Below are 20,584 nucleotides of genomic sequence, written 5' to 3' on the forward strand. Positions count from 1 at the left end.
AAAGTAGCTTTTTTTATCACATATGAAGGAATTCAAAGCAATTGATATGTGGAGGTACTGTTCTGTTTATTCAGGACCTGTAATTGCCAAATTAATACACTCAAAATGCCAATTTCAATGTTACTGAGAAATATTACAGTATATCAGTATATCTATAGCAAAGTTCAAAGGATAAGAGGGTAAGGAAAAGCCGGGAGCTTCCTATGTGGCAGGAACACATATGATACATTGTATGCAGCCCTTTCACAAGTGATGTATCACATGCGACCCCTGTTCCCCGCATGCAGGTCCGACCTTCGACTCAGGCCTGATATGCACAGTGGCATGTCATACAGATTGGGCCATTCTCCACCGTGCCACCAGCTCACCATATCTCAGTAGCTGGTGGGTTAGGCTGTGTGGGCACCCCGTTCTGTCGGACAGAACGATGGGAACCACTCTAATGAGAGTGGCCCCATCTGTACACATCTAGTTTGGGCCAATTTCTCAGCCCGATCCATCGGAGATGGATGAAATTGGCCCAAATCGCTGTAAAACTTCTCCGAGCTTTGTATCTCTACCCGTATAATATAAGCTAAACGATGTGCTCTTAGATCAGTATTGATTATTTACAGTTACCATGGTGATGGATACACTCTGTTAATTAAGAGAAGAACGGAAATTCGGGGCAGATTCACGCTCTTTGAACCTACACCGGAAGGTAACATTTATACCGTTGTGTCTGACGACGGTTGGAATAAAGTGAAACGTTATATGAGGTGACGGACTATCTGACTCAGTGAGACCAGTCTGTGAGTGCTGCCAATTTACACCAGTATATGTGAGTTATTCCTATAACCATTGTCTCCTTATACTCAGGTGCAGAATCCGCATTGCCGTGACTGCTGTATGATCTCTGTAACTGAAGGCAGAAATATAACCGGATCCTCCTCTCCCCTCCGGTGTATGTGGGAAACTGCGGCCGGCCAGTGATACGGGAGAGTAAGGTGAGCAGAGCAGCTTTTTATGCCAAGCCAGGCAGTCCTGAATTAAAAGTGACAGAGCAGGTCGTGTAGCCAAGCCAGGCAGGCCTGAACTGAAAGTGACAGAGCAGGTTGCGTAGCCAAGCCAGGCAGTCCTGAACTGAAAGTGATAGAGCAGGTCGTGTAGCCAAGCCAGGCAGTCCTGAACTGAAAGTGATAGAGCAGGTCGTGTAGCCAGGCCAGGCACACCTGAACTGAAAGTGATAGAGCAGGTTGCGTTGCCAAGCCAGGCAGTCCTGAACTGAAAGTGATAGAGCAGGTTGTGTAGCCAAGCCAGGCAGTCCTGAACTGAAAGTGATAGAGCAGGTCGTGTAGCCAGGCCAGGCACACCTGAACTGAAAGTAACAGAGCAGGTTGTGTAGCCAAGCCAGGCAGTCCTGAACTGAAAGTGACAGAGCAGGACGTGTAGCCAAGCCAGGCAGTCCTGAACTGAAAGTGACAGAGCAGGTCGTGTAGCCAAGCCAGGCACACCTGAACTGAAAGTGACAGAGCAGGTTGTGTAGCCAAGCCAGGTAGTCCTGAACTGAAAGTGACAGAGCAGGTCGTGTAGCCAAGCCAGGCAGTCCTGAACTGAAAGTGACATAGCAGGTCGTGTAGCCAAGCCAGGCAGTCCTGAACTAAACGTGATAGAGCAGGTTGTGTAGCCAAGCCATGCAGTCCTGAACTGAAAGTGACAGAGCAGGCCGTGTAGCCAAGCCAGGCAGTCCTGAACTGAAAGTGACATAGCAGGTCATGTAGCCAAGCCAGGCAGTCAAGAACTAAACGTGATAGAGCAGGTTGTGTAGCCAAGCCACGCAGTCCTGAACTGAAAGTAACAGAGCAGGTTCTGTAGCCAAACCAGGCAGTTGTGAACTGAAAGTGACAGAGCAGGTTGTGTAGCCAAGTCAGGCAGTCCTGAACTGAAAGTGATAGAGCAGATTGTGTAGCCAAGCCAGGCAGTCCTGAACTGAAAGTGATAGAGCAGGTTGTGTAGCCAAGTCAGGCAGTCCTGAAATGAAAGCGACAGAGCAGGTCGTGTAGCCAAGTCAGGCAGTCCTGAACTGAAAGTGATAGAGCAGATTGTGTAGCCAAGCCAGGCAGTCCTGAACTGAAAGTGATAGAGCAGGTTGTGTAGCCAAGCCAGGCAGCCCTGAACTGAAAGTGATATAGCAGGTTGCGTAGCCAGGTCAGGCAGTCCTGAACTGAAAGTGATAGAGCAGGTCGTGTAGCCAGGCCAGGCACACCTTGACTGAAAGTGACAGAGCAGGTTGTGTATCCAAGCCAGGCAGTCCTGAACTGAAAGTGACAGAGCAGGACGTGTAGCCAAGCCAGGCAGTCCTGAACTGAAAGTGACAGAGCAGGTCGTGTAGCCAAGCCAGGCACACCTGAACTGAAAGTGACAGAGCAGGTTGTGTAGCCAAGCCAGGTAGTCCTGAACTGAAAGTGACAGAGCAGGTCGTGTAGCCAAGCCAGGCAGTCCTGAACTGAAAGTGACATAGCAGGTCGTGTAGCCAAGCCAGGCAGTCCTGAACTAAACGTGATAGAGCAGGTTGTGTAGCCAAGCCATGCAGTCCTGAACTGAAAGTGACAGAGCAGGCCGTGTAGCCAAGCCAGGCAGTCCTGAACTGAAAGTGACATAGCAGGTCATGTAGCCAAGCCAGGCAGTCCTGAACTAAATGTGATAGAGCAGGTTGTGTAGCCAAGCCACGCAGTCCTGAACTGAAAGTAACAGAGCAGGTTCTGTAGCCAAACCAGGCAGTTGTGAACTGAAAGTGACAGAGCAGGTTGTGTAGCCAAGTCAGGCAGTCCTGAACTGAAAGTGATAGAGCAGGTTGTGTAGCCAAGTCAGGCAGTCCTGAAATGAAAGTGACAGAGCAGGTCGTGTAGCCAAGTCAGGCAGTCCTGAACTGAAAGTGATAGAGCAGATTGTGTAGCCAAGCCAGGCAGTCCTGAACTGAAAGTGATAGAGCAGGTTGTGTAGCCAAGCCAGGCAGTCCTGAACTGAAAGTGATAGAGCAGGTTGCGTAGCCAGGTCAGGCAGTCCTGAACTGAAAGTGATAGAGCAGGTTGTGTAGCCAAGCCAGGCAGTCCTGAACTGAAAGTGATAGAGCAGGTTGCGTAGCCAGGTCAGACAGTCCTGAAGTGAAACTAAACTGTGCGTGTGTGTGTGCGTGTGTGTGTGTGTGATTGGAGAGTGAGGTGCAGGAGAGGAGTGGAGGGGCAAATATTTAACCAATATTTTTTGTTGCTCTAAGTGTCACAAATATTTGCAGTAGATTTTTCTACTGAACTCTATTCTGACGAATAAGATTATACAATTTATCCTACCCAAGCAAGGGGACATAAATTCATAACCTGAAAGGTGTTCTTCTAAGAAGTGTAAATATTATATGTTTTGTGTGTCCTTATGTATGTGTGTGTGTGATGTATAGACTTATCTTATAAAGAATTAATAAAAGCGAAGTTTTACGAAAAAAATCCATAGGGGAATTCCCCCTACTACACCCCAATAAACACTAAATTACCACTTAGATTCCTAGGACTTGTACAACCCTCTAATTGACTGAACGCTATCATAACAATCATATTGTCTGACAAGAGTGCCCCAACAAAAAGGGTCTTTTTCTTTCTATCTTCCACACTCAGACTGATACAAGCACTCACATACTCTGCCAAACAAGTGCATACTGAGCACTGGCATGGAGGGCCTTGTGATTACGTCAATGGGTCACGGATACTGACTCAAAATGCAGTGTGGAGTGTCTACTCTTTATGGGGGAAAGGTTGTTTGGGAGCGAATTAGATGACTGGATTTCTAAGGCTACTGCCGGGAAATGTACATTTCTCCCTATGGCATCCAAGCAGGTCTGGCGTCCCTTCTCAGGACCTAGCCAGCAGTCCTTTTGGGCTTCCAGGTTGTGCCCAAAGGTCAGAGGTGCCTCCAATGTCAACAAACTAGGGTGTAGTGCTCAATGTAATATATTGCTCAATGTAATATAGCAACAAAAAAGGCCAACAAAACTCTAGCATGTATTAAAAGGGGCATGGAAACTAGGGACTCAAAAGTAATTATACCTCTGTACAAATCATTGGTTAGACCGCACCTCGAATACGGAGTACAATTCTGGGCCCCGCACTATAAAAAGGATGTCATAGAATTAGAAAAAATCCAAAGAAAAGTCACAAAGCTTATTAGGGGAATGGAGAATATAAGCTACGAGTAAAGATTAAGCAATCTGGGACTATTTACACTAGAGAAGAGACGTTTAGGGGAGACATACTCAATATGTATAAATACATTAGGGGCCAATATAAGGAACTGTCAAACACCCTTTTTTCTGCTAGACAGGAATCTAGGACGCGAGGGCATGAGTTTAGATTAGAAGAAAAAAGATTTACTTCATCTAGAAGAAAAAAATTATTTACAGTCAAACTTTGGAACTCTATTCCTGGAGAAGTGGTGTCAGCAGACACTATAAATACATTTAAAATAAGGTTGGATAAACATTTATTGGTTAAAAACTTCCACGGGTACGAATAAGTTACATAATCTGTCTTTAAAATATCGGAACATACTATACAACAAGGGAGAAACTATTATAAACATAGGTTGAACTAGATGGACGCAAGCCTTTATAAGCCTCACCTACTATGTAACTATGTAACAATGCCAATAGAGTTCCATGAGAAAAATTCAGAAAGGATCTGATGTTGGGGACCCAAGACCATAGCTCAAGTGCAGCTGCGTCTAAGCCCTCTGCATTACGGTGTTCACCCACCCAGAGAAATGCTCATGGTGGGAGTTTGGCTGTTGCACTTCAGTCACATGTGGGATGCCTCGTGCCTAGGTTCCTTGATCTTATTTTACAGGGCTACAGACTGGAGTTCAACAGATCGACTCCCTGAAGATATTTCAGGTCAGGACTTCCAGCAGCTGTGAAGGACAAGGTTATCCAGCAGCAAGCAATCACAAAGCTGATGCAATCCTGGGTCATAGTACCTGTCCCATTGCAGGAACGGGGTCTGGGGTATTACTCCTACTTCTTTGTGGTACCAAAGCCGGATGGTTCAGTCAGGCCAATCCTGAATCTGAAATCCTTGAACGCCTATCTAAAGGTCTTCAAACTCAGGATGGAGTCATTGCAGGTGGTAATCACCAGTTAGGAAGAAGGAAAATTCCTTGCTTCCCTAGACACCAAAGATGCATATCTTCATATTCCACTTTGGCCAACAAACCAGGCATACATAATGTTCGCCCTACGGGATTATTAGTTCCAAGTCTCGACTTTCGTACTGTCAACAGTTTGGTGCATCTTCACGAAGGTGATGGCAGAAATGATGCTCCTGCTCAGGTCACAAGGGATAAATGTGATTCCCTACCTGGATGACCTACTGCTAAAAGCAAGGTCGGAGGGTGAATATACTCTCGCAAATTAATCATACCATACAGGTGCTATCAATGCGCAGGTGGCTCTTGAATCTACCAAACTCCTCCTTGGTCCCGAGCCAATGTATCCAATTTCTGGGGATGATCTTGGAAACAGTGGACCAGAAGGTTTGCCTCCTTGAGGACAAGGTGATAGCACTTCAGTAACTGATAGCAGAAGCTCTTGCTCAGGACCTCATTTCAGTCCATCAGTGTATCAGGTTACTGGGCAAGATGGTGGCATCCTTCTAGGCAATCTAATATGGGAGATTCCACTCCAGTATTTTCCAATTGGATGTGCTGAGCAAGTGGTCCGGCTCACACCTCCACATGCACAAGAGGCTAAGTCTGTCGTCTCAAGCCAAGCTATCTCTGCAGTGGTGGTTTCAGTCTTCCAACCTGTTGGTGGGACCGATTTTTGGGCTCCAGGACTGGATTCTACTCATGACAGACACCAGTCTGCTAGGTTGGGGGAAAGTGACATAAGGGGTACACTTCTAGGGCAAGTAGACTCTGCGGGAATACAAGTTGCATGTAAACAACTTGGAATTAAGAGCAGTGTACTCTTCTGCAGGCTGGCAGAGAGGCCAAGCAATACATGTAAAGTCGGAAAACGCAACAACGGTTGCGTATATATCAACTGCCAGGGAGGTACACAGAGCGTAGCGTTCAAGAGAGAGGCACCAAGATTCATGGGCAGAACATCATGTGAGGGCTATCTCAGCAATCTTTGCTCTAGGAGTGGACAACTGGGAAGTGGACGATGCTCTGACAACAAGTTGGTCATACGATGTAGTGTATATCTTTCCTCCAATCCCCTTGCTCGCAAGGGTCCTAAAGAGAGTGCGAAGTCTAAGATTAGAGGCAATACTGGAGCACCAGACTGGCCTTGAAGGGCCTTGTACGTGGATCTTCAGGCCATGTTAGTAGAAGATCCTTGGCATCTACCTTTCAGAGATGACCTATTCCTCCAAGGCCCGTTTGTCTACCAGGACTTAGGGCGGCTTTATTTGGCAGCCTGGAGGTTGAGCAGCAGATTTTGGCCCACAAGGGCCTTCCTGCCTCTGTAATCTGTACCATGACCCAGGCTAGAAAACTGGTAACTGCATCCCACTACCATTATATTTGGAGAAAATACTGTATATTGCCTGGTGGGAAAAAGAGAGCTTTCCATTGGCAGACTTTAAACTAGACTGCTTCTTGCAGTTTCTGCAGGCAGGTTTGGAATTGGGCCTTCGTTTGAAATCTTTAAAGGCTCAAATCTCGGCTCTGTCTATTTTCTTTCAAAAGAAGTTGTTGGTCTTGCCTGAGATTCAGACCTTTCTCCAAGGGGTTCTGAAAATCCAATCCCCCCTTTGTGCCATCTACGGCACAAAGGGGGAGTTTGATGCGCTGTTATCATTTCTGAAGTCATCCTGGTTCAAGCCTTTGGAAACATCAGAAATGAAGCACGTCACGTAGAAGATGGTGGTGCTTTTGGCACTGACTTCGGCTCCATGTGCAGTGGCGTAACTACAATGGGTGCAGGGGATGCAATTGCTATGGGGCCCGAGGGCTTGGGGGGCCCAAGGACCTAGCACGCTATCTCCTGCTCCCTTTTAATTATTTTCTATATTGCCGCGTTGCCATCCGTGTCCACCCCCCCACCCCTTCAGTGGCTATTAACGCAGATGACAAGCAGCCAGCACACAGGAGACCTGCCGGGGTGCAGAACACCACACTCGCCACCACTGCGATTGCTGGAGCCGGCGCTGGGGAAGACACTCATCACCCAACTGCTACAGTTGGTGCACAATAGACCCACCGGCGCACAGTACACCAAACCCACCACCTCCATGATTGCTGGAGCTGGCACCAGGTAACAGGACACTGCACCGGTCACCCCAACTGCTGCAGCTGGTGTACAAACTGCCGGCATTGGGACGCAGTTACACACTACTGCAAGTGCTGGAGCCGGGGCTTTGACCCGCTGACGCCTGGACACAGTACCGACCACACCACCACTGCCGGAGCCTGCTTGAGTAGAGGAGATTCATCCACTACTTCCAACGCAGGTGAGAAATAGACCAGTCTTGGAGGGAGGGAGGAGGGAGGTGAGGGGAATTAAAGTGATGCCTGGCCACTGTTCCAAGTTTCAAATCATTGCACACCCCTCTGTCTGCTCTATCCCCTCCCCCCATGTATCCCGCTCTTCCTCCTCTTCTGTCCCCCCTTCCCCTCTACTCCTCTTTTCCCATTCTCCTCTCCTCCTCGCCCCTCCCCTCCTCTCTCCTCTTCTTCCCTTGTCTCCACGTACCCTCTTGCCTTGTCTCAGCTCCTCTATCTCACTCCCTTCCACTCCCCCCTTTCCCTGTCTCACTCCCTCTCTCTCCCTCTTTCCCCTGTCTCACTCACCCTCTCTATCTCATCTATCTCCCCTCTCTTTTTCTCCCACATCGTTTTTACTCTCTACCCATCCCCTTCTCTCTCCCCTTTTTTCTCTCCCCTTCTCTCTTCCCCTTCCAAAAATGAAAAGGGCAGCTCTCCTGGTAAGAGTTGCCCTTTGTGATCCCTGAAGCTGTCTGGATTTTAGGGTTTGTGACACAGGACTCCGCCTGCACATGGGCAGAGACGCCTGTGACTGCAGGGCATGTTAGGAGGGATCCATGTCAGATTCCTCACCCAGCACTGCAGAGAGAAGCCATAGGTTTCTATGGGTAATGTCAGTTACAGCTGGCACTACCCTCAGCAGCGGAGCAGGGTTTTTAATGCATTTGTACTTTAATGCATCATGGCCTTTGCCACTCAGTTCCCTCACGCTTTGTTCTCTCCCCCTAATGTGCTTTGTAGTGGCAATTTCAAAATGTTGCTATGGGGCCCATAAAGTTCTAGTTATGCCCCTGTCCATGTGTGTTGGAATTGGGAGCCTTGTTATGCAAGAGCCTGTATCTTGTCTTTCATGAAGATAGGGCACAGCTTTGGACTTGTCCGCAGTTCCTACCTAAGGTGGTTTCGACATTACATCTGAACCAACCCATTGTGGTTCCTTTTAGTTTCAATCATCCTGGAATTCCAGAATTCTTGGATGTGGTTCGAATGCTTAAGGCGTATGTTAAATGATCTGCTCGAGTGCGTAAGACAGAATGGCTTTTTGTGTTTTATGGTGCACACAAGAAAGGTTGTCCTGCTTTAAAGCAGATGATTGCCCGTTGGATTTGTTCTACTATACAACAGGCTTATGGGGCAGCAAAATTGCCTACACCAACCTCATTGAAGGTTCATTCTATAAAGGCAGTGGGATCATCCTGGGTGGCTGCCCATGGGGTTTCAGCCCTGCAGCTCAGCAAAGCTGCTACGTGGTCAAGTCAACATACCATACAAAATTTTTAAAGTTTGATACTCTGGCCAGAGAGGATACCCAGTTTGGGAAGGTGGTGTTACAGCAGTCTCCACACATTCCTGTCCGTTCTGGAAACCTTGTGACATCCTTATCATATTGAGACCCCATATGGATGATAGAGAAAATAGGATTTTATTACCTACCAGTAAATCCTGTTCTCATAGTCCATACGGGATACTGGGCGCCCGCCTCAGTGCGGATTTCTTCTGCATCTGGTTGTCACTATTATAGTTGTGACGTTCTTGCCTGTTGCCTAAAGTATGTTGTCACTTGAGTGACTTTATGTTTATTATGTTTCAATAAGTTTTTAACAGTTCTGTTAACTGTTATTGTGTTTGTTGTGTTGTGCTGGTATGAATCTCACCACATATCATGTATACGCATATCCTTTTCTCACATACGTTCATTCTCCTTTGGGCACAGTTTTCCTTAACTGGCTTGTGGGTGGGGATGTGGAGGGGAGGAGCCAGTACACCCATTCTGAAGAAAGTTATATGTGCCTGTCTCCTGCGGAGAACCCTCAATTCTCATTATATTGAGACCCCAGTATTCCATATGGACTATGAGAATAGGATTTGCCATTAGGTAATTAAAATCCTATTTTTGTTTTTTTTGTATCTGATTCCCAAGCACCAAACCTCTCCAGATCTCTAACATAGAAATGTGTGAACCCTGGTTCCTCTGCACACTTCACACTGAGCTGAGTGAATGTGAGATGATCACTTTGTTCATATCCCTATGGTGTGCCTGGAGAGTGTGGTGACATCCTACTGCATCAGCTGACCGTAGGGGGGATAGGATCACTAGCATGTGCTACCCATGTACGGTCAGTATTGTATGTTCTGTACATCTGAGGTCAGAGGAAAAACATTATACAACAATTATAGACACATTAATATACCGTGTATACTGTAGTTGGGTAGAGGTCTTTGTGCTGTACGTGTGACTGCAAATAGAGTCCCAGCAATTTGGGAACACAGAGATGTGTCCACATGCATCTATCCCCCACTCACCACAAGTCGGGTTACACATAACATGTGAGCGCACTATGACTGGGTACCGCCAAGCGTCTGATCATGTGACTTTTTTTGTTATGCGCATTATTCACAAAGTTATGCGATAGGACACACAAGCAGCTTCTGCTTATTAAAATATGTGGCATTCCTATATATTGTGTGTGACCACTGCTGTATCTGCATATGAAAAACTGGAAAACACTAAAGTAGCATTTCTTATGTAGACACAATGCAGGGATTCCACATATTTTAATTATCAGAAGCTGCTTGTGCGTCCTTGTCACATCGCTCTGCGAAGAAGATGCATTTTAATGGAAAAGACAGGTGTTTAAGCAGCGCTGGTTGGAAAAAAATGTGTGATCAATTGGAATGGTTTCACAATAGAAGCATACAATTTATTATACACAATGTAGTCAAATGATTAAGAAATGAGCAGTATTTGTATTACTAAGCAATTGCTGTAAGATAATAAAAAATGAAAAAATAAAAAAATATATAAAAATTCAAAAAAAAATGCTAGTGCACTAGACTAATGTCCCATGATTCCTGGTGTAGTAGGGGGGATATGTGGCAATATTTGTGGGATCAGTCTGTTCATATTATGCCCTTTTTACATCATACCCAAATTATTGAGTGTATATTACCGTCCACTGGTGGGTAGTCGTCCTGTGCTGTCAGCAACCTCCTCAGCAGATGTTATGCTGTCCAAGTGGATGTCCAAATTAACTTGAAAGGTGCAAGGCGCTGGCAGTAAATGGAGATACGGCTCCTGTTCTGGAACTAGTGGAGGTTTCCAATAAAGGGCTGGTTCGGATAGGTCCCAATCGAGAGTGACAGGAAAACAAATGCCAGGAATCTGGGTAGTACTCCTTCAATAGGGTCTGGGTGGCACGACTGACGCGTTTCGCTGTATTCCACAGCTTTACCAAAGGATAGGGTGTGTTTGTTCCCAGGGGGGTATTTATACTGCTTCAGGAAGTAGTAATTGATCACATGATACATGGTCACATGGTACATAAGAATGAAAAGGAGGCAAAGTACATTCATATCAACAACATACATAATGTTTTTTTTTATTTTTTAATAAACTTTCTAGAATGGGAGTTGTTTAAGGATATTTCTAATATTATGGTGGTGATTCATTGGTGGACAGAGATCATGTGTCCCGGCTAGTCTCGCAATAATCTGTGTTCTTACAGGTGTTGTTAGTATAGTTAGCCTGTATTGGCTGTTATACATTCACGTCTGGGGATTCCCGAAAAAAACACCACCAAAAAGTGTGGCGTTTATTTACTCTTTCTATAGCTTAGTTGACCAAGTGGGGTGGAAGTGTTAGCAGGAATGCCGCACTTCATTCTCCCTCCAGAGAAGTGAAGGAGCATACACCCGGTGACCGGAAGTGTATACAGCGCACACGCCAAGGACGGAAGTGCGTCATTCGAAGTGCGGGTGTTCCCAGGAATAGTGCCCTGCGTAACACTATGGTTTGCCTGCCGGAAGTGGGGCTTTAATGGGACTATAGGATGACAGAAGTGGGGCATATATGCGTCCCATTTTGGATATATAAGGATACATGTACAAAAAAAGGGTCTTTGCAAAGAATTATTGCTGAAAGTGAAAAAGAGATTTTCATTTTATGTATACAGTGGCAGATTCTTATAATACAAATATACAACATTTGTATGAAATATTTTTGATGTGAGATTGTGTTATCGGTGAACAATTATTTCCATTCAAGTCCTTTAACTGACACATTTCCTATCAAAATATACAGAAGGGAAAGAATGGGGAGAGAGAGGGGGGGGGGTGAATGATTAGTATTCTAACAGCTCAAACTGTTGCAATATGGATTTATTTCGCATAATCTTAGTAAATAGTGATTTATGACAGAAAAAATATTTTTCTAATCAGTTGTTTATTTTTTATTAATATTTATATTATAAATTCTATGCATTATTTATTTATTTATTGTAAAGGTTCCTTTTTCACTTTTTTTTATCTCAAAGTCATTTTCTCCTTTGAGAAAGCAGGGAAGGGGAGGGGGGAGAGAAAAAAGGGGAGGGGGGAGGAAGGGAGAAAAAGTGGGTGGAGTGGGGATATATCGAAAATAGGTTTAATTATTAACAGATAGCTTAGTTAGGCAAACTCATAATAGAATATTTAGTTCAACAGACTCCTTTCAGCCTCCTGGATGAATTGAACCTAGTTGATGCATCCAGAAGACCTCCTGACGGGCAAGGCTTCTAAAGAGGTCTCCCCATCTTGGTGTTGGGGCAATGTGTTCTATCCCGACAATTTTCAATTCTGAGGGGTCCATATTATGGTGAAGGAAGAAGTGTTTTGATACACTATGCGTTAGAATCCCTTTCATAATATTTTGTCGGTGCTCAAGGAACCTAATTTTTAGTTATCTGGTCATGCGACCTACATAGTGAAGGTTACGGTTACACCTCAGAACATATATGATATAAGTGGAGTTACAGTTTATGAATTGTGTTAGGACATAAGGTTTTTCTTTTTGTGAAACTTGATAAGTCTTTGTGTTCATCATATGTGTGCACGTGTTACATTTATAGCAGCCCTTTGGTTTGGTTGGAAGCCATGTGTTCATAGAATCCGGAATCTGATCTATATTTTTCAAAAAGCTGGGAGCCAGTTTTTTGAGAGTGGTGTTCTTCTTGAAGATGAATGGGGGTTCAACTAGAAGGGATTGGTTCAGTATTGAGTCTTGTTTGAGGATGTTGTAGTTCTTTTTTTATGATCTTTGATCTTACTGCTTGCACTGTTATAAGTGGCAATGTACGCCAGTTTTCTAGTCAGAGGTCTCTGAGGGCCTTCATCCTATCTCCTATTCTTCCCTTTAAGGAGTTGTTCTCTTTTGCAGTTTAGTGATTCCGTGTATGCTTTCTCTCTTAGGTCTGGAGGATAGTCTCTTTGTAAAAAGGCGGAAGTCATTTTTTGGGACTGGAACATGAAATTTTGAGTGTTGGAGCATTTCCTTCTCAGACATGTAAACTGACCTTTAGGTATTGCTCATTTCCAGGGGAGGTCGTGCTCACTTTGAAAGTGTAAATAGGCATTTATCCCTACTTCTTTGTTATGGTTCTTTGTGGCTATCTGATTTCCCATGATCTCCAATGAGATACCCAAAAATTAAATATTGGTGGGGTGAAAGTGATGGGTGAACTTGAAATTATTATCATTGTGATTTTAAATAGTCTACAAAAGATTGTTCTGAAAGTGCATCCCCATCCCAAATAATAAAAAGGTCATCGTTTTACCGCCCATAGAAAACCAGGCTTGCTCCAAACTCTCTCCCCCAAATCAGTTGGTCCTCAAATTGCCCCATATATAAATTAGCGTAGCTTGGGGCAAACCTGGTTCCCATTGCGGTATCCATGACTTGTAAATAGTGCTTGTCCAAAAAAAGAAAATAATTGTGTTGTAAAATAAAAAGAATAGCATCCCGAAGAAGGTGTTGGTGTTCCACTCTCAGGTCATTATCCTTACCTAGCCTTTTGGCTATAGCTTGGACTCCTAAGTGATGTGGAATATTGGAGAATAAGCTTTGGACGTCCAATGTTAGAAAATGTAAGAGCTTTTCCAGGTTTGTTAATGGAAAAAATGCTCAGTGCTACAGTCCCTCTATGGAATGGAGCAACTAGAAGGACTGTTTAACACACAAGGAGGCTGGATGTATGTGGTCACATCTGTACACAAATATAACATCATGGTCAGTGTCTGTGATATTTGCTATTGTGTATAAATATACATCTTATACAATAAAAGTAGCGTTATCCTGGTAACCATTATGCTTTTACATATTGACTTTCTTACAGGACATATAAGGAACAGGATTCAAATTAAGAGGACGTGGAAAGGGAAATTGTTCTCCGATCAAGCCAACTAAATACATCATATCTCCTTACACCTCAGGAGGAGGAACAAACACTATTTTATTTTCTGGATAGAAGAAACATTTAGCAACTAATTTGTTCTCACCTCATACATGATGAGTCTCACAGGAGAGAAACCACATGTGTGTTCTGAGTGTGACAAAGGCTTTACATGTAAATCACAGCTTCTGGTACATCAGAGGAGTCACACAGGAGAGAAACCACATGTGTGTTCTGAGTGTGACAAAGGCTTTACATATATATCACAGCTTCTCATACATCAGATGAGTCTCACAGGAGAGAAACCACATGTGTGTTCTGAGTGTGACAAAGGCTTTACATGTAAATCACAGCTTCTCATACATCAGATGAGTCTCACAGGAGAGAAAACACATGTGTGCTCTGAGTGTGACAAAGGCTTTACATGTAAATCACGGCTTCTCATACATCAGAGGAGTCACACAGGAGAGAAACCACATGTGTGCTCTGAGTGTGAAAAAGGCTTTACATGTAAATCACGGCTTCTCATACATCAGAGGAGTCACACAGGAGAGAAGCCACATGTGTGCTCTGAGTGTGACAAAGGCTTTACATGTAAATCACAGCTTTTCAGACATCAGAGGAGTCACACAGGAGAGAATCCACATGTGTGCTCTGAGTGTAACAAAGGCTTTACATGTAAATCACAGCTTCTCATACATCAGAGGAGTCACACTGGAGAGAAGCCATATAAATGTTCTGAATGCAGAAAATGTTTTTCCCAGAAGTCAAAGCTTGTCATACATCAGAGGAGTCACACAGGAGAGAAGCCATATAAATGTTCTGAATGCTGCAAATGTTTTACCCGGAAGTCACTTCTTCTTCGACATCAGATGAGTCACACAGGAGAGAAGCCATATAAATGTTCTGAATGCAGCAAATGTTTTTCCCGGAAGACACATCTTGGCCTACATGAGAGGAGTCACACAGGAGAGAAGCCATATACATGTTCTGAATGCAGCAAATGTTTTACTCAGAAGTCACATCTTGTCCTACATCAGAGGATTCACACAGGAGATAAACCATATAATTGTTCTGAATGCAGCAAATGTTTTTCTCAGAAGGCAGATCTTGTAAAACATCAGAGGAGTCACACAGGAGAGAAGCCATATAAATGTTCTGAATGCAGCAAATGGTTTTCTCTAAAGTCAGATCTTGTCCGACATCAGAGGAGTCATACAGGAGAGAAGCCATATAAATGTTCTGAATGCAGCAAATGTTTTACTCAGAAGTCACATCTTGTCACACATCAGAGGAGTCACACAGGAGAGAAGCCATATAAATGTTCTGAATGCAGCAAATGCTTTTCCCTGAAGTCACTTCTTGTCCTACATCAGAGGAGTCACACAGGAGAGAAACCATATAAATGTTCTGAATGCAGCAAATGTTTTTCCCAGAAGTTAGATCTTGTCCTACATCAGAGGAGTCACACAGGAGAGAAGCCATATAAATGTTCTGAATGCAGCAAATGTTTTACTCAGAAGTCACATCTTGTCACACATCAGAGGAGTCACACAGGAGAGAAGCCATATAAATGTTCTGAATGCAGCAAATGCTTTTCCCTGAAGTCACTTTTTGTCCGACATCAGAGGAGTCACACAGGAGAGAAACCATATAAATGTTCTGAATGCAGCAAATGTTTTTCCCAGAAGTCAGATCTTGTCCTACATCAGAGGAGTCACACAGGAGAGAGGCCATATAAATGTTCTGAATGCAGCAAATGTTTTTCCCAGAAGTCAGATCTTGTCCTACATCAGAGGAGTCACACAGGAGAGAAGCCATATAAATGTTCTGAATGCAGCAAATGTTTTACTCAGAAGTCAGTTCTTGTCCGACATCAGAGGAGTCACACAGGAGAGAAGCCATATAAATGTTCTGAATGCAGTAAATGTTTTTCCCATAAGTCAGTTCTTGTCCAACATCAGAAGAGTCACACAGGAGAGAAGCCATATAAATGTTCTGAATGCAGCAAATGTTTTACTCAGAAGTCACATCTTGTCACACATCAGAGGAGTCACACAGGAGAGAAGCCATATAAATGTTCTGAATGCAGCAAATGCTTTTCCCTGAAGTCACTTCTTGTCCTACATCAGAGGAGTCACACAGGAGAGAAACCATATAAATGTTCTGAATGCAGCAAATGTTTTTCCCAGAAGTTAGATCTTGTCCTACATCAGAGGAGTCACACAGGAGAGAAGCCATATAAATGTTCTGAATGCAGCAAATGTTTTACTCAGAAGTCACATCTTGTCACACATCAGAGGAGTCACACAGGAGAGAAGCCATATAAATGTTCTGAATGCAGCAAATGCTTTTCCCTGAAGTCACTTCTTGTCCGACATCAGAGGAGTCACACAGGAGAGAAACCATATAAATGTTCTGAATGCAGCAAATGTTTTTCCCAGAAGTCAGATCTTGTCCTACATCAGAGGAGTCACACAGGAGAGAGGCCATATAAATGTTCTGAATGCAGCAAATGTTTTTCCCAGAAGTCAGATCTTGTCCTACATCAGAGGAGTCACACAGGAGAGAAGCCATATAAATGTTCTGAATGCAGCAAATGTTTTACTCAGAAGTCAGTTCTTGTCCGACATCAGAGGAGTCACACAGGAGAGAGGCCATATAAATGTTCTGAATGCAGCAAATGCTTTTCCCTGAAGTCACTTCTTGTCACACATCAGATGAGTCACACAGGAGAGAAGCCATATAAATGTTCTGAATGCAGCAAATGCTTTTCCCTGAAGTCACTTCTTGTCCGACATCAGAGGAGTCACACAGGAGAGAAGCCATATAAATGTTCTGAATGCAGCAAATGTTTTTCCCAGAAGTCAGATCTTGTCCTACATCAGAGGAGTCACACAGGAGAGAAGCCATAGAAATGCTCCGAATGCAACAAATGTTTTACCCAAGAGTCACATCTTGTCCAACATCAGAAGAGTGTGTTGGCAGTATTGATACACAGATGGACAGACAGCACTATATGGGGTATATACAGACAGCGCCATATAGAGCAGATTGGAGGTGGTATACACAGACAAATGTATGCATAGAATACCATAAGGGGGTTTTGACGGATGGATACAGTAGGTGACTAGGACAGACAGAGCACCATATGGGGGAATAGCTTGCCAGGAGAGGGCATACAGACATTCTCTGTTCTCTGCCTCCCTCCCTGTGCATGTACACTGCTGGGCTCTGCCTCCCTCCCTGTGCACGTACACTGCTGGGCTCTGCCTCCCTCCCTGTGCACGTACACTGCTGGGCTCTGCCCCTCTCCCTATAAATACACTGCTGTGCTTTGCCTCCCACCCTGTGTACATACACTACTGGGCTATGCCTCCCTCCCTGTGCGTACACTGCTAGGCACTACCTCCATCCCTGTGTACATACACTGCTGAGCTCTGCCTCCCTCTTTCCCTGTGTAAGTAAGCTGCTGTGCTCTGCCTCCCTCCCTGTGTATGTACACTGCTGTGCTCTGCTTTCTTCCTGTACATACACTGCTGGGCTCTGCCTCTCTCCCTGTGTAAATACACTGCTGGGCTTTGCCTCCCCCTCTGTACATACACTGCTGGTCTCTGACTCCCTCCGTGTGTTAATTCACTGCTGGGCTCCGCCTCCCTCCCTGTGTTTGTGCACTGCTGAGCTCTGCCTCCCTCCCTATGTACATACTCTGCTCGGCTCTTCCTCCCTCCCTCCCTTTGTACGTGCACTGCTGGGCTCTGCCTCCCTCCCTCTCTGTGTACGTACACTGTTATTCTCTACTTTCCTCCCTGTACATATACTGCTGGGATTTGCCTCTCTCCCTGTGTACATGCACTGCTGTGCTTCACCTCCCTCCCTGTGTATGTACACTGCTATGCTCTGCCTCCCACCCTGTGTATGTTCACTGCTGGGCTCTGCCTCCCTCCCTGTATACATGCACTGCTGTGCTCCACCTCCGTCCCTGTGTATGTGCATTGCTGGGCTCCTGCTCCCTGTACATACACTTCTGGGCCCTGCTTCCCTTCCTCTCTGTGTTTGTGCAATTCTTGGATCTGCCTCCCTCTCTCCCTGTGTACCTACACTGCTGGGCTCTGCCTCACTCCCTCTACATACACTGCTGGTCTCTGCCTCCCTCCCTGTGTCCGTGCTCTGCTGGGCTTTCCCTCCCTCCCTCTCTTTGTACATGCACTGCTGGGCTATGCCTGCATCCCTGTGTACATACACTGCTGGGATCTGCCTCCCTCCCTGTGTTCATACACTGCTGGGCTCTGCCTCCCTCCCTATGTATGTGCACTACTTAGTTCTGCCTCCCTCCCTGTGTATGCACAATGCTGGTTTCTGCCTCCCTCCCTGTACATACAATGCTGGGCCCTGCCTCCCTCCCTCCCTCAGTACTTGCACTTGCTTCCCTCCCTGTGTACGCGCTCTGATAGGCTCTGCCTCCCTTCCGCTCTGTATATATGCACTGCTGGGCTCTGCCTCCCTCCCTCTCTGTGTATATGTGTATATGCACTGCTGGGCTCTGCCACTCTCCCTGTGTATGTACACTACTGGGCTCTACCTCTCTCCCTCCCTGTGTATGTGCACTGCTGGGCTCTGCCACCCTCTCTGTGTACATGCTTGGCTCTGCCTCCATCCCTCTCTGTGTATGTGCACTGATGGGCTCTTCCTTCCTCCCTCCCTTTGTATGTGCACTGCTGGGTTCTGCTTCCCTCCCCATGTAGGTGCACTGCTGGGCTCTCCCCCTCCCTGTGTATGTGCACTGCTGGGCTCTGCCTCCCTCCCTCTCTGTGTAGGTGCACTGCTGGGCTTTGCCTTCTACCTCCCTGTGTACATACACTGCTGTGCTCTGGTTCCCTCCCTGTGTATGTACACTGCTGGGCTCTTCCTCCCTCCCTGTGTATATGTACTGTCACAAATTACCCCTGTTGGGTCTGTGTGAATGCAGCCTGACTCCTGTGTCCTCAAGGTGCAATGCAGCTGTTGTATAATTAGACCAATAGCTCTGGACCTTGTTTCACAGGCTGATCATCTGTAGTAAGTCCCCTCGTTAATGGAGCTTAGGTATTCTGATTGGGAGTGTTCCCTTTATCTCCCATGCTGCCTTTCACCCAGAGGCCTGTGATTGGTACAGTCTATCTGAATCTGTTCTCTGGTCATCAGCCATATTCCTCAGCCCTCCTGACCCTTCCTTGGTCCAGTGTTCCTAGTGCTTTCTGTTCTGCAGAGGATTAAGTGCTGGTTTTTCCATCTACAGTATTTCTGCTGATCCCCTGTTAGAGTGTATATGTATGGAGTGATATGGGGTTTGCCATCCAGCCCCACACGGGTTATATTGTGTATTATTAACATCTTCATGCATTGTTGCATTTATGCCAATAGCAAGGACATACTGTCTTCTGTGTTTTTGTAGTCAGTGTGGTAGTGAGGAATTACTTATTTGGTTGCATTGTTGCATTCCTGGGAGTTCAGTGGGGGATTGCTCCCATATTCTTCCACTTAACTCCCTGGTGTTTCTGACTTAAGTAGGGGTTACTTATAATTGTACGTTGGTCTGCTGAAGGATCGCTTCCTGTGGAGTAAAGCCGTGCCACATTTTGCTTTGTTTCCCATTTCAGTGGGTTTTAGTTAGTTTCCCTCTTGTCTGCTCTGGATGTGTTGTGCATCTTCTTTCCTTTCAAATTCCTGGTGGCACTGGGGTTGTGGTGAACCTAATTTACCCCTTTTATAGTTGAAGTCTTAGCTCTGCAGGTGCCTATAAGCTCTGGAGGTATTAATAGAGTTAGGGTTGGGATTGTGGCCTGTCCATCCCGGTAACCTTTTGTCTGAAATCCCAGCAGAGTCCTAACCAGTACACTGCTGGGCTCTGCCTCCCTCCCTCCCTGTGTACATGCTCTTCAGGGCTCTGCCTCCCTCTCTCTCTGTGTATGTGCACTCCTGTTCTCTGCCACCCTCCCTGTACATACACTGCTTGGCTATGACTCCCTCCTTGTGTACATGCACTGCTGGGCTCTGCCTCCCTCCCTGTGTATGTACACTGCTGGGCTCTGCCTCCATCCCTCTCTGTGTACACTGCTGTTAACTTTCTCCCACCCTCTCTTTGTATGTGCACTTCTGGGCTCTTCCTCCCTCCTTGTGTATATGCACTGCTGGGCTCCACCTTCCTCGCTGTGTGCATACACTGCTTGGGCTCTGCCTCCCTCCCTCACTCCCTGTGTACATGCTCTGCAGGGCTCTGCCTCCCTCTCTCTCTTTGTATGTGCACTCCTGTTCTCTGCCACCCTCCCTGTACATACACTGCTTGGCTATGACTCCCTCCTTGTGTAAGTACACTGCTGGGCTCTGCCTCCATCCCTCTCTGTGTACACTGCTGGTAACTTCCTTCCACCCTCTCTTTGTATGGGCACTTCTGGGCTCTGCCTCCCTCCTTGTGTATATGCACTGCTGGGCTCCACCTCCCTCGCTGTGTGCATACACTGCTGGGCTCTGCCTCCCTCCCTGTGTAAGTGCACTGCTGGGCTTTGCCTCCCTCCCTGTGTGCGCACCCTGCTGGGCTCCGCCTCTCTCCCTGTTGATGACACAGTATATACCGATATAATCTGCATGTAGACTGAAGGACGATGTTCTAACTAGAGATGTGCGGGCTCGGATTCCCCAGATCCGACCCTGCACAAACAGTAGCAATCTGAGCCCGGGTCCGAGCACCGCTCTGAGCTTCCCGTCTGACTCGGATCCAGGCACGTGGGCAAAATGTCATTGCCCGATGCTGGATTCTCGAGAGATCCGGACCGCCATGTAAATAGCAAGTGCCCGGCGCCATTTGTCACTCGTGAGTTAGGAGGGTT

General features: G+C 45.9%; 1 protein-coding gene across 2 annotated transcripts in view; it reads left to right on the forward strand.

Annotated features, from left to right (window-relative positions):
* LOC146075992 (uncharacterized) overlaps positions 1-20,584 on the forward strand; it is a 411,577-nt gene that overhangs the window by 214,564 nt on the left and 176,429 nt on the right. Inside the window, exons 2-3 of one of the 2 annotated variants that reach the window (XR_014473675.1) lie at positions 859-986; positions 13,662-13,772. The exons of the other annotated variant lie outside the window; for it this stretch is intronic. The gene's annotated coding sequence lies outside the window, so the exon portion shown is untranslated. Of the gene's footprint in view, positions 1-858; positions 987-13,661; positions 13,773-20,584 lie in introns of those variants that run through there. 2 annotated transcript variants of the gene reach the window in all.

The sequence above is a fragment of the Crinia signifera genome, chromosome 4, assembly GCF_055691185.1.
Source record: "Crinia signifera chromosome 4, ASM5569118v1, whole genome shotgun sequence".
Lineage (NCBI taxonomy): Eukaryota > Metazoa > Chordata > Amphibia > Anura > Myobatrachidae > Crinia > Crinia signifera.